This window comes from Dipodomys merriami, unplaced genomic scaffold (genome assembly GCF_024711535.1).
Source record: "Dipodomys merriami isolate MVZ:Mamm:240054 unplaced genomic scaffold, mDipMer1.0.p SCAF_11, whole genome shotgun sequence".
Classification (NCBI taxonomy): Eukaryota; Metazoa; Chordata; class Mammalia; order Rodentia; family Heteromyidae; genus Dipodomys; species Dipodomys merriami.
This window is the reverse complement of record NW_027202382.1, coordinates 2,107,395-2,121,773: the sequence shown is the minus strand read 5'-3', so window position 1 is coordinate 2,121,773 and position 14,379 is coordinate 2,107,395. Positions and strand designations below refer to the sequence as shown.

The following is a 14,379-nucleotide window of genomic DNA, read 5'->3' as shown; positions in this document are numbered from 1 at the left end:
AAACAGTATGTGAGGTCTGGGAAGGTGGCTCAGTGGTAGAGCGCTTGCCTTGCATGCCTGAGGCCCTGGGTTTGATTCCTCAGCACCACATAAGCAAAAAGAAAAAAGCCAGAAGTGGTGCTGTGGCTCAAGTGGTAGAGCGCTAGCCTTGAGCTGAAGAGCTGAGGGACAGCTCCCAGGCCCAGAGTTCAGGCCCCACGATCAGACCCAAATAATAAAACAAAAATAAATAAATATGTAAAAACAGTATGTGAATGTATGAAATAACATGGTAAAAACCCTTTGAACAATTAATATAAAATGTAAAAATATATGCCAGTCATCTAAAATAGATCCTGGCCAGGGTATGGATACTAGAGGGAAAGGGAGGCAAACAGGGTGAAGGAGGATATGGTCAAGATACTTTGTGTACATATGTGAAGTTGGAATAATGAAGCTGTTGGCTCTGGCTTGGGAAGTGCAATGGAGGATAGGGAGAGAGACACATGAGATGAGTCTGATCATGGTATATTGTATGCATAGATGGACATTAAATGGAAGCCGCCATGTACAACTCACTGATGGTAATTCAATGTGGAAAAATAAGGTCTTAAGGTAATGGATTCACACTGTGCCTTGGGCTCTTAGGTGGGAGCTCACAGTGGATAGTGAGTAAACTCTCCCATTGCAAGCTTGTGAAACACAAACCAATCCTAATTGTTTTGGGGAACTGTCTCTGAAGATCTTCATGGTCCTCCTCACAGTTAATAATACTAATTCCACACTGCATTCTCAGACCTAGATTAGACCTCAATTCCTTTAGCACATATAATCCTCAAAAATATATCAAGAGCTAGCACTACTCATTCAGTTTCATACTCTAGAAAATTGCTGCCCTACCGGGCCAAGATTTGCCTTCAGAGAGGATTGTTCGTTTCAAAGTCAGGAGGGTTGTAGCACTCCTATGGACTCTAACATAGACACAGAGTTTGGATCATTTGCCTACAGGGAGATGTTTTGTTTGTTTCCTCTCCTGTAAATTCCTTTCAACAGTCATTCTCATTTTTAGAGAGTCAGGATGACAGAGATAGATGGCAGATAAATGCATCCATTCTATGGCTTTCTTGTTTCAAATCTGAGATCCTTCTGCTAGCTTTAGAATTTTGATCTTACTTGACTTCATGCTTTGTTCTTTCTCAGTTTTATCTACTTTACACATTGTTTTGGGTCTAGGATGGATGTTACATATCAAGCTATTAGGGTGCACTTAGCTGTAGTAGATGCATTGGGTATTTACTAATATTGCTTGCTCTTAGAAGTCTCATAGAAAAGGGTTCTATCATAAGAAAGCACAGAAAATCACTCCTGAGGCTCATGATTTTGTGAGGTAAAAACATAATGTACTACAACAAGTGCAGATTTTACAGAGAAAGTGGAAAGAGGCCAGCATAAGCGGTTGGTCCTGTCATGTCTTGCTTTTAAGGCCTGATGGTTCTGAGCTGTGCTTGTGGACAGAGCCAATCAATTTGGAGTTAGTCAATCATCTTGCCAATTTTTTATGTTGTTGTTTAAACATCTGTTAGTCAAGAATTGTTTTACAAGAGGTAGGGAAGATTGCTTGAGAACGAGAGGTTAAGTAACTTGCTCAAAGGTTAAATCAATAGTTAGACTAAACACAACCCATAATTCCCAATTCTCAGGCCACTCTTCTTCCCTTTGAGTCATACTCTTTTTTTGACTAGTTCTTGGCTACGTTTGAGAATAGTTATTCATACTTCAAATCTTGGAGGGGGGGGGAGGATAAATTATCCACACGAAAAAAAAAATGCCAATTGTTCAAACAGAAGTGAATCAAAAGTGATTCACATTAGTTTTTTAATTACTTTTATTACCATAACCAAAATAGACATCTGCATAGGTTCACCAATATTACCAATTTGGCTTTCCAATATAGTTCTTGCTTTCCTCTAAAACAACTATGATTAAGAATGTTTGCCTAACAATCTTCAAGAAAGCAAACAACAAATGCTGGTGAGGGCATGGGAGGGAGAGGGGTAAGAACATTAGTATCCTAGGACTGTAAACTAGTACAACTACTATGCAAATCAATATGTAAATTCCTGAAAAACCTACAGATAGGCCTACCTTATACTACTCTTGGGCTTATATCTACAGGAGTGCAAAATTAGAGTGGGACCTCATACTCATATTTATTGAAGCTCCATTCAAATAATTAAGGTATGGAATCAGCCCCCAAACAAATGAGTAGATCAGAAAATTGGATATATATATATATATAATTCTTAGCCATAAACAATAATGAAATTATATTATTAGCAGGAAAGTGGATGGAAATGGAAATGGGGTTCATGTTGAGCCAGGTAGGCCCTGCTCTAAAAGCCAAAAATTGCATGTTCACATTCATTTGTAGAATCTAGACATAAAATGATCACGTCATGATGATGATAATGGGACAAATATAAAAGGGGGATATGAATGCAAAAGTTACCTTGCTAGCTAACTAGAAGACAGGCAGGTAGGCAGGCAGGCAGGCAGACAAACAGACAGACAGACAGACAGACAGACAGACAGACAGAATAATAAATTCACCAAATCCTCTTTGAAGAGAGTGTGGGGAGGAAAACAGGGAAGCTGAAGAGACAACAAAGGTAGGGACCATGGCTGTCCTTATATAGTCAGTAAGCTGTGTGTAGATTATGAAACCATGGAAACAATATATCCATTCTATATTCATTCTCTAATCTGACCTTAGAAGACATTGCAAGTGGAAGAAACAGAGTCTGGGTATTCTTGGAATCTGTGGTTTGAAAGCTTTCAGAACATGTATCAGTGTCTCTAACATCCTAAGTGAGGCACTGCAAAAGGGACATGGATTCCCACTTACTGCATGTGCTTATTATATCAGTGGTCATGCCAGGTGGTATGAATGGAAAGATTCACTCATATCTGGACACAGCTCGACAAAGCACTGTTCCTTACCTTCTTGTCTTAGTGAAAACATGGCTACTTAGGGAAGTTCCTCACCGACAGATGTGCATGTTTTGCTGGGATATAAGATCTAGTCAATTTCCTGAACTGGAGATAGTCATTTATTTCTCAGTAACATGTGCTGGTGATAGTGTCTATGATGAATTTATATCTGATTTTCTGGAAATGCAGTTGGGCAGCTATTTTGAAGGACTGCTAACTGTGGCATTGTCAGGGAAAATTCTGACACTTCACTTAGAGGGGTCTCAAGAAGGGCAAGCCTCCAACCAGGACATGGAGGGCCACCTGAAGGTCTTATTGGCACATCTATGCAATTGGGCCATTGGGCACTGTAAGCATTATGCCCACCTTTGGTCCTCAGCTCCACGCGGACCTGCTGGCCCCTCCCTCTCTCCACCCAGACCCACCTGACCTTCCATCTACCTCACTTCCTATCCCCGAAACCCTGCTGCTACCTATAGTGGAAGTTGCCATGTGCTCTCTCTCCAGGGGAAATATGGCTCCTCTAATAAACCTTGTAATAACCTTTCTCCTGTGCCTGTCTGCTTCTGCATGGTCCCCTGGCATGGATGTGAAGGATCCCTGATCCTTTCAGGCACCCGTGAATTGCCTCTGGCTGTCTGCTAGGATTGGAGTAAAAGCTCTCCAATTTCTATAACTGTGGTCTGTTATTTGGATTGCTCTAAGTTGATGACTGTGTTCTACGCAGCCTGGACTAGTCTTTAGGAATCAGAACATTATGCTAATGAAATCCAGAACTGTTTTCCCAGCCTACAGTTCCCTGGAGATTCATGTTCCTCTATACCTGATGAGAGATCCAAACCTCTTCCTGCCATCTTCTCTTTTTTTTTTCAATAACCAGAATATTATGATGTGGGGATTTGAAACCATAACGTGTAAGTTCCAGACCAACTCATGCTGACCAACTCATGCTGACACTACTACCTGGTCCAGTGTGGCCCAGAACAAACACTCAACTGAAATTTGTGAATTCTTAAGTGAAATAACATGTGACTCCTCCAGAGTGCTGACTCCTCTGATAGATTTAAGTAAATAAAAAACAATTCTTGTTTTCAGAGCTCTTTTTTTCCCCATAAGCTTACCATACACAATGCAGATCCAATAATGATTAGATTAGTGAAATTGTGTCTCAAGTTACCCAGTTTTAAGAAACTCTATTACATTACATTAACTACTCTGGGACCTATTCTTGGAATTTGCATGTATTTTTGGTAATTTTTTGATGGTACACAAACAAATAGCATACCAGACTGCTGTCCTTTGAAAACCCTCCATACTGGAGGGTCTTGACTGGCATCTGGAAATATCTGGGGACTCAGATGTCAGGATGGATGGAATGACTTATGTGCCTCAACTGCTGGTAGAAACAATGTGATGGTTTTTTCCGAACAACTGCTTTCCATCGGAGAGTCTGGAATTCGGTGCAAGCAACATAGAGAGTATGTTAGCCCTCCCTAAAAATCCTGAGTCTCCAATAAGCCTCGCCTGTGGATGACATTTCCTCCCTGTTTTCAAGCTTTTTGCTGGCATTCTTCAATTCACCTGTGATACTTCCACTGGGAGATGGCTCTGAAGCTAGTTCCTGGTTCCCTCTGGGCTTTGGCCCATGTACCTTTTTTCCTTTTGCTGTTTTACTTTGTGCCATGGATATGACTACTTGCTGAATACTGTGCGAGTCTTGGCAAATCGCTGAATCTGAGAGTGGTCTTGGAACTGTCGACACAGAGGGGCAGAAATAAAGGCTTTTCTACAATTTCCAATGCTTTTCAGCTATCCTAATTTTATGCCCTTAGTTCCTTTGGCTTTGTATTTTAGTCTTTTTTTCCAGGCTTAATTTCCTTTTTAATTCATGGACTCCTTAAAAGTATGCTGAGGCATAATCTACATTTGATCACTCAGTTAAGTGTCTTAGAATTTCATAGAATATACCTAGTCGACAGTTGGTAGCTTAATGTATGGATGTCTCTGAATTATTTCGATTACAATGTCTGACTCAGAGTATAATTATCTCAATTGTTTGAAGTTGAGAATAATAACATCATCCAAATCACTAGAATTCCCAATCTTAATGAACCTTTGAAATGTAAGAAGATACAAAATACAAGCTTTGGTGACTGGCTTAAGACCATAAGAAATAAATAAGGAAGAATAACAGTTAAACTTAGCAGTACGACTGTAAAATATAAATTTGAAAACTTAAATTTCAAACTTTAGTAGACCAGTATCAGTGGGAAAAAATTGTGATTTCACCTCTACATCTTGTTTTGACTTGTGAAGTTTATAAGATTAAAATATAATCCACACAGCAATTGCATAGGATAGCTTCATTTGTCATTACTCGATAAAATTTTGCAACATGTCATGCATTCAACATTGTTAATTCATGCTTTCCTGACTACCTAAAAGTTGGACAGAACTGGTTTCCTTGGGACGTGAAGATCTTGAAGGATTAAAAACTTTTGTGTGGATTGTCCTAGGGGCCTATCAGGACAGTTAGCAGAAGGTAAACTGCAACGGAAGAAAGCAAGCTTCCCCTTTGGCTCCTCTCCCTCACCAACTTGGAAAGCTTTCATCCATCCCCCAAAGAAATTGTACTTGATGCTATTAAATCTAACAAGTAATGTTACTGGCTTTACTTGAAAAAGCAGGGAGAGGACTTTGCAGAAGTAGTGTATAAGACCCCGTGTGCCTTTCACTGCCTTTGGGAAGGAGAGGAGAGAATGGGTACCAGTTTAGGAAAACTCTGTGCTTCATTAATGCTGAAACAGAAGATAATGAGACAAAAGATTGCCGTTCCAACATTGTATTTAAAAATGACAATACCAGAAATCCCAAAGTTTGCTGACTTAATATGTTAGTCACAATACCATAAAATGCTAGAGGAAGAAATCTTAAAGAACATCCTATCTTATCCCTAGTTTCTGGGTGAGAGAAACAAATTTAAATAAATGAGATGATTTGCCACTAGTTCTCATAATTTCTAGAGACAGATGAGAGAGAAAAATCCACATTAGATAATCAGTCTTTCTTGTACATTCACAGATAGACAGACATGCATACCCTCTACCACCTTCACTGTTCATACACAATTGCTGCACACACAGGGACACATGACACATGAGATTCATGACTTTGTGTAACTCACTTGAGGTAGAATATTAGATCTAGATCTTGACATTTCGACAACCCAAGACAAGATGTGCTAGAAGGTAAAGAATCCCATAGAATGCTATTGCTCCAGGAAGGGTGAATCAAGTCAGCAAAAAAGCATATCCTCCTGACTTTCTCCTCCTTTGTTCTCTGGGCCTCCTATAACTGACTTGTTCTGCTCCCCCCAAATAATACTTATCAAAATGAACTCTAAGAAGCGGAAACAAAAGGTGTTTATTTAATGTACTACTTTCAGTTATTTCTTTTTTCTTTCCTTTTTTCCCCTTTGGCTTATTCCCCTGTGGACACTGTTGGATTTCTGCATACATTGCCTTGTATATAAGTTTATCAGATTTGGGGAAGGGAAGGGGAAATCACAGAAATGGTGGTACAAAGAGTGAACCAATGCAACAGTGATACTAGACACTATGTTAGAAATAAATGTTATACTTTGGGGGGGAGAGGAGTAATGAGGAGGGAAGTGGGAGAAAATGAGGGCGATAACACTCTTCATATAGAATTTATATGAAGGGTTACTGTAACCCTCTGTGAATCACCTTTGCAATAAAATTTTAAAAAATAAGAGTAACAGACCTAGAGTCTCCTCAACTTCATAGATCCTAAGTGGCATACTCTTCCTTGAAAATCTTAACCGCTGGCTATGTTTGTGAATACATAATCCAGTTGCTACCTGTCCTAAAAAAATACTTGTGAGATACTGACATATCCTTGGCTTAAAATCCTGAGGCTTGGTTTTATTTGAAGAAAATTCTAAGATTGCATCCATTATAATTACATAACTCTTCAATTTACAAAGTAATTGGAACACATATTACTTCATCACATTTATAATAACTAGTTCTCACCATATTCCCAAGAGGTGAATTTTGTGACCCTTACACTGACAGAGATGGAAAGTGAAGCTCAAAGGTTTGTTTTTGCCTAAGAACATGCAGCCAGCAAGAAGCTGAGCAGATACCCAAATCCAACTCAACATTTCAAACCTTAGGACCAAAAGTTTTATAGCTCAGCCCTTTTAAATTCTTGGTCTACCTGTTACATAGGTGATATTTATTTCAAGAAATCCATCCCCGAAGAACAACCCTGCTTGTCCAGCTTTGTCTGAGTGAGCCTGATAGGTCAAAGGTGCCTCTCTCTTCAATGTTTCTCTTCCCACATTTGAAAAAAGTTACTGCTCTCCACTGATGGCATTCTTAGTACTCTAGGAAAAAATGCTTTTAAGTGAAACTTCTAGTCACTAAAAGGGCCTTTAATTATTAAATAGATAATAAAACAAACTATAGGGCTCTACCAATATAGGCATTCCATCATTTCAAATGGGAATTCCTTGTAATTATTTTTCTTCCACAGGGTTTTATTTTATACATTGTTTTAGTTTTCTCCGAAGTCATTATATAAATCCCAGTGGAAAAATTCATCTATTGCAGAGCCATAAAATGTTTTCTTAAAAATTCCATCACCCACTTTATTACTGGAAAGCAAGTACAGAAAGACTTACATGTTAAGAGATTTAAGTTTGACCACTGGGACTAATGGAGCCTGGACTTGCAATATTAGTCTATTACAATTATTTTTTAAATGTTTTAAAGATACTCATGTGTTTTCCAGAGGTATACTGAAGGCTCAAGGCTTTGACCAGTTCCAGTTTATCCTATATAACACTAGAAACAACTCTCTTCCTATACAGGAATATTTTTAATAGTCAATTTTGTCATTTATTTTCAAACTTAATATTGCTTTATTTCCTATTTAAATATTTTAAAACATCTGTCAATAAAATAGAAAAGAAAATTTAGGATTAGCTTCTGGCAACAACAGATCTTTTCTAAAACCTTAGGATACTATCTATCACTTCATGGATCAATTTCAATAACCACGCTCAAATATCTATCCTCTTTGTTGGTTGATGGCCTTAGATCCCAACAGTCTCCTCTGGTTATCATTTCTTTCTTTCTTATTTCTAGTGACAATTTTAAAGGTCCTTATTTTATACTTCTAGCACTCACATGCTATGGGTATGGTGTTGTCACACAATACACACTCCTCTTGACCAATTACATGCACATTTATTATCCAATCCTGTATTTTCTAGATGCTCTGTTGACTGTATGTATTACAATTATCTAGGATAATGAAAATGGAACCCAAGGCACATCTCTGATAGTCTTCATTAGATTTGCTAATGCACCCCTTGCAAATATTTATTTTTGATATGTTTTTGTACAAAGGAATGCCATTTAGCAAAGCAGTTTATGAATGAAATAAATCTTGATCAATGTCACTAGTTTTAACATTCTCACCCATCCCTCTCCTACACACTCATTCCCTCGCTCATCTTAATTTTCAAGAATATACATTGGATTCTTGGCTGCATTCTCTCCCTCCTGTCTGGTTCATTTGTCCACTCCATTCCCCTTTCCCCCACCCCACCCCTTTTGAGTACTTGCTTCTTGGCACTTTATTTTGTTGAACTTTGACTTTGCCTTTCTAAGAAATTACACTATTTGAATTCTCTCATAAATCTACCATATTTTAGTTAATATGTTTTTATATCAAACTAAAAAGTTTCTGTGAAGCCAAGGATATAGCCAAAAAGGCAAAAAGAAAGCATATAGAATGGGAATTTTTACCAGCTACACAGCAGATAATGGCCTAATACCCAGAATATACAGAGAACTTAAAAATTCTTAAAATAACCAATAGCCCAATTAATAAATGGACTAATGAGAGACTTCTCAGAAGCAAGAATGGCCAATATAGACATATTGAGATTCCACCTTGCCCAGTTAGAATGGCCATTAACAAGAAGGAAAAAACAACAATAGATGCTGGAAAGGATATAGACAAAAGGGAATCCTAATACACTGTTGGTGGAAAAGTAAACTTTTTTTTCTTATTCTTCTTATTGTGTTGGTCTTGGGGCTTGAACTCAGAGCCTGGGCACTCTCCTTGAGCTCAAGGTTAATGTCCTATCACTTGAGCTGAAAATCTACTTCAGGCTTTTTTAAAATTTGTTTTTATTGGAGATAAAGAGTCTCTCTCATAGATTTTTAGACCTGGGTTGGCTTTGAATCCTGATCTTCAGAACTCAGCCTCCTGAGTTGTTTGAATCACAGGTGCAAGCCACCAGCACCTGGCAAAATATTAATTTTTAATGATTCCCAAGTGATTCAGATATGTAGCCAAATTTGGGAACTATTATGCAACTGAACTTACTGAATTTTGTAAGTACTCTTCCTACCTTTTCCACATCAAGTATGGAGGTAGTATGGGCAGTGTGGGATTGTATATGTCTGTCTGTCTATGTGCATATGTGGGTCTATATGTATGAAATTCACAGATACACACATGTAGGAAAGATATATATTCTTGACTAAGTAAGCACTTGATTTTCTATCTTATGGCTAATGGAAAATACCCCATTTCTTTTCAATAATAAAAGTTATATTAAATATTGCTTGCAGGCCTTTTATATTCCATCATTGTTTCTTTCCTGATGGGTCTCACCATTCTTATTAAATGCTGTTTTATGTTTATCTTTGACAACCTGGTCTGTAGGTTTAATGTATGGAGTGCTCTGGACAGTTCAATTATGGTTTATTTACCCCACTGTAATTTTTATTTTCCTCACAACAATCCCATATATGCAATTATCGCTGAAGGCTAGACTTAAGTAATATGTTTATTAAAAGCAGTTTCCTAAGCATAAGCGGAGATAGAAAGTACTACAGGTGAAAACCACGTTACCAACAACATGGAAAAGAAGGGCTAGATGACATTGCTTCCTATGTAACTTTTCTGTAATTGAAGGGACCAGCATAACAACTCAAATGGAAGATTAGTGTGGTTTTATACTCTTCCCTTTTGGTTGTAGAAAATATTACCATCCATATTTAAGCCTCCTAGTTGTCCTCAACAAGTCTTCCAGACTTTCTGATGTCCTTGACACTACTAAAGAAAGTAATCTATCTCCACCATAAACCCTGCCATTCTGTTTCCCATTTTAAAGATCAAGATATCATGTCAGATAATTGGGTCTCATTTCCACCAGTGAATTTATTCCCTTGTATTTTATAATGACTTTAGTAAATCTATAACTGTTTACTTGTAAAGTAAAACCCAGCATACACACTGGCAAATTCTGAGGGTGTTATATAGACTAGTACTACTTTAGTGTCAAATATGTGCTTAAGTTCAATGTCCAGTATGATGGGACAAATTTGTAAATGTCAAACATCAGGATGATGACCTCTTAACTCTTCTCAACAAATTATATAACTGCTCTTTTTATAGGATTCTTAGAGGCAGTGGGAACTTAGGGCCTCTTTCTTGCAGCAAAGCCAACCTCTGCCCACCTTGGACCATTTGTCAATAACCAGAATTGAACTTGAAGTCCAAAGAAGATAGTGAGTGGCTAGATGTTAACTTAATGATACTAATAATCAAGCGCTTTCAAGGACATGTGTCAGTAACAAACTTCCTGCTGTAGGGGTTCAAATAAGTAGCAGCACACTGTCTGTCCTTGTCAGGTTTTGCATTCACAGCATTCACAAACCTCTACATTAAAACCTTTCAGTCCATAGTCCTCTTTCCTTTCACTAGGGATGTCTACTTCCATACATGAAGTGCCTGTTAAATGGCTAGAAGTGCACTGTGCCAAGTTTGTGTTGCACAGATAAAGTTTAATGGGTTTTTATTTTAAGTAATGGCTTACAAATGTAGGCTAAAGAATTATGTGTCCCATTTTCATTCCTGAAAATCCAACAATATGATATTGTTACTGTTACTCTAAGTCCTCACAATACCTTCCCACATGCCCCTCTTCCCACATTTCATTAATGGACAAGATGTTATCATTTATTGAGTCAGGACCACAGAAATACATTTAATACCATATCTTGGCTAAGATCATCTTCTCTATTCTAGTTGCCTGTGTTCAAAGCTAGCTTGGGCAGGAAAGTCAATGAAATTCTTATCTCCAATTAACCACCAGAAAACTAGAAGTGGTGCTGTGGCTCAAGTGGTTGAGTGCTCACCTGAAGCTGAAGAGCTCAGGGACAGCGCCCAGGCCCAGAGTTCAAGCCCCATGACCTCCCCTCCACACACAAACACACAAAGTCTGTGCTCCAAATAAACCATGGTCAAAAGAAATGCAGAGTTCCAGATTTTTTTTTAAGTCCTCGTATTGTGTAGATGACAAGCCCCAGCCAGTTATGGTAACAGGTGATGGATCTAAAATAATTGCCCAATTCATTAACATTTTCCCCTTTCTAAACCATCCTTAAAGAAAATCATAAATGGTTGGCCAGGAGCTGGTGGCTCACCCATGTAATCCTAGCTGCTCTGAAGGCTGAGATCTAAGGATCACAGTTCAAAGCCAGCCCTGGGAGCAAAGTGCTGGTGAGACACTTATCTCCAGTTAATCACCAGAAAACCTGCTCTGGCTCAATTGGTAGAACTCCCCTTGAGATGAAGAGCTCAGGGACAGCGCCCAGGCCCAGAGTTCAAGCCCCATGACTGACAAAAAATAAAATAAAAAAGAAAAGAAAATCATAAATGGGGTCACATGATCCTCACGGTAGTCCAGGAGAGCAACCATGCCATCTGGATTCATGTTTCACCAATTAAAAACTGGTAGTTATTGAAATTAGCAAGGATGTGCTTGATTTGCTCTGCAGCTCCTGTCATAAAAGGCTTTACTCTTTCAGGTTTCCTTCTTCAAGTTTGCCTTTAAGTGATTTCATATAATCTTTGATGTACTTTTTTTTGTAGACTTCCTTTGTGAAACTCCTGCAAGTGATGGTTCATGACAATGTCTACACCAGTGACTATTGTTCTTTTAGTACCTCCACCCTCCAGACCTTCAGCGGAAGCATCTCCAGCAATGAATGAGCCATCAATGCTACCCTTGGTCCTACTGACCATCTTGCCCTCCATCTCCAGGCACAGCCCTTCCGCGATCTCCTGGATCTTGTAGATGTTGAAGAACAGCTCATCACGGCTGCTGAGGTCTGGTAGATGATCATGAAGGAGGCTGGAGGGAAAAATCAAATAAATCCTGGCCAGAACCACTCTGGGGGGGTGGAGGGGTGCTGGTAGAAGAGGATTTATTTGCTTTTACCATTGTAAGGTTGTAAGTATTGCTTAATCTTTCTCCCTATATGTTTTTTTCTTGGGTGTGGGGAGTTGGTTGCTTTTACAGATTCACAAGTGATTCCAGTCTCCAAACAAAATTGAGACCCTGGAGCTAAAAATGTGGGACACCGTGAAGCCACAGTGACCGAGATTTAAATGCAGATTCCACTAGTTGCTGATTATGTGACCATGAATAAGTCTTGTTATTTCTGGTTCTCATCTTTGGCCAACATAGCCAAAAGGTTAATGAGTGAGGCCTGAATGCATATCAGGAATTTTTAATAAAACACCTAGATGATTTTAGTATGTAGTCAAAATTTAAAATGGCTAGACTGATACTTTGCAGATTTATACTATGATATTCCATGTTAGCTCAAATCCTGGCACACAAAGCTCAGTAATGCTGGTGATTGTTGTTAAAACGGGAGAGAGGGAGCACTGACAGGAGCTAAGGTAGACAAATGAGCTAGAGCTAAGCCATCTGAGATGGCCCCTTTCCACTGAACTCACTGTAGTGAGGGCCTACCTAATCTGGACTCTGAGAGAGATCTGAACTCCCACTCTATAATCTATGGCAAGCTCTGGAACCTATTTGAATAAAATCAAGGGAAGTAAAATAAACCTGTTATAATCATGCACTCACACAAAACATGGAGTGAGAGAAACATGAACCTAACATAGTAGGGACAAAATCTGCAACAAAATTGATGGGAAGTCAGACCAAAAATGGCGGGAGTTTGGGTGAGATTGGGCTAAGCATATAAGAAGAAGATTAACTTCAAAGAAATAGAAATGAGATACTGAACATTGGAGTTACAAGAGGTAAATATGAAAGCTAGGAGAGTATTTCTATGACTTAAATGAGGTCCTAGTGAGCACATGGATCCATCTGGCTGTGATTGCTTTATGTAGTCTGTTAAATAAAACACTCTCATAGACGGGTCTTGAAGCACAAATTTAATTTAACATTGTACTTCTTTAACATAACTGAAAGTAGACAGGAAGGAAGATACTGTTTAATGTGTGTGGAGTTTCAGTTTGGGATGATAGGGAAGTTTGGAGATGGGTAATTATGGTGTTTACACACAGTATGAAGGTACTTAATGCCACCAAATTACATATTTAGAGAGGAATTTTATAGTATGTGTAATTTATTCCAGAGGGTGGACAGGGAAAAGTATGGAGTTGACCTTCAAAATTACAATATGACCAAGTACCTGACAAATGATGAGACAAAAGGGTTAGACAAGAAAAACCATATGTTTGCAGGTCTGAGTGTTCCATGCTGGCACTTCTGGGGAACAGGGGTAAAGTAAGGAATCCTGTATGATGATTCTTATGACTGTTATGGTGGACATTTTGTATTTTAGGATAGAAATAATGTATAGGAACAATGACTAATCCTTCATAGGTAGAAATGAAGACTGGAGCTTGAGTGACCGTGAGAAATGATTCCTAAATTCTGGAAGGATCACTGCTGTTACAAAATGGAATTCTATACTTGAATGCTTCACTTTCTTCCTGAAGAACTCACTATGATCATCTGGCCCACTTGTTCTTTGTATGGCTGATGACCCTAATGTGGCTGATGACCTCAATGTGGTTCTTCGAGGTCACTCAGGGTGATATAGGCCTCTTAAAACCTAATCTAGTAGATTTTCTACTTCATTTCAATGATTCAAGAGCCTTCAACTAGACTTTGTAGGGATAAAATCTCCCTGGGAAAATGGTAGCAAGAAAGATGAGAGAAGTGACAATTACTCTCTAGGAAGGCCAGTCAAGAGCATCTAAGAATGTAATGTAAGAAAGAATAAGAGTCCCTTGTAGATCAATCTATCTTTGGAAGGACAGGAGAGGAAACTTCGAAGAGAGAGTAAGCTGGGAAAGTTCTGGTAAAAGCTGGAATGATTATTGTCTCATTTCCACTGATTCTCTGAGCCATTTTACAACTTCATTACATGAGATTGACCTGCTCCAAGAAACTTTCCTCAGTGACTACGTCTCTGCCGGAGGATGCGCTCATGCACCCTCTAGTTCAATGCTGTTGTGGTCCTATTTCAGGAG

At 38.7% G+C, this 14,379-nt stretch overlaps 1 pseudogene; it reads right to left on the bottom strand.

The window, feature by feature from the left end:
- Positions 1-11,433: 11,433 nt before the first annotated feature.
- On the bottom strand, positions 11,434-12,132 carry LOC138815902 (translationally-controlled tumor protein-like; annotated as a pseudogene).
- Between the last annotated feature and the right edge of the window lie 2,247 nt (positions 12,133-14,379).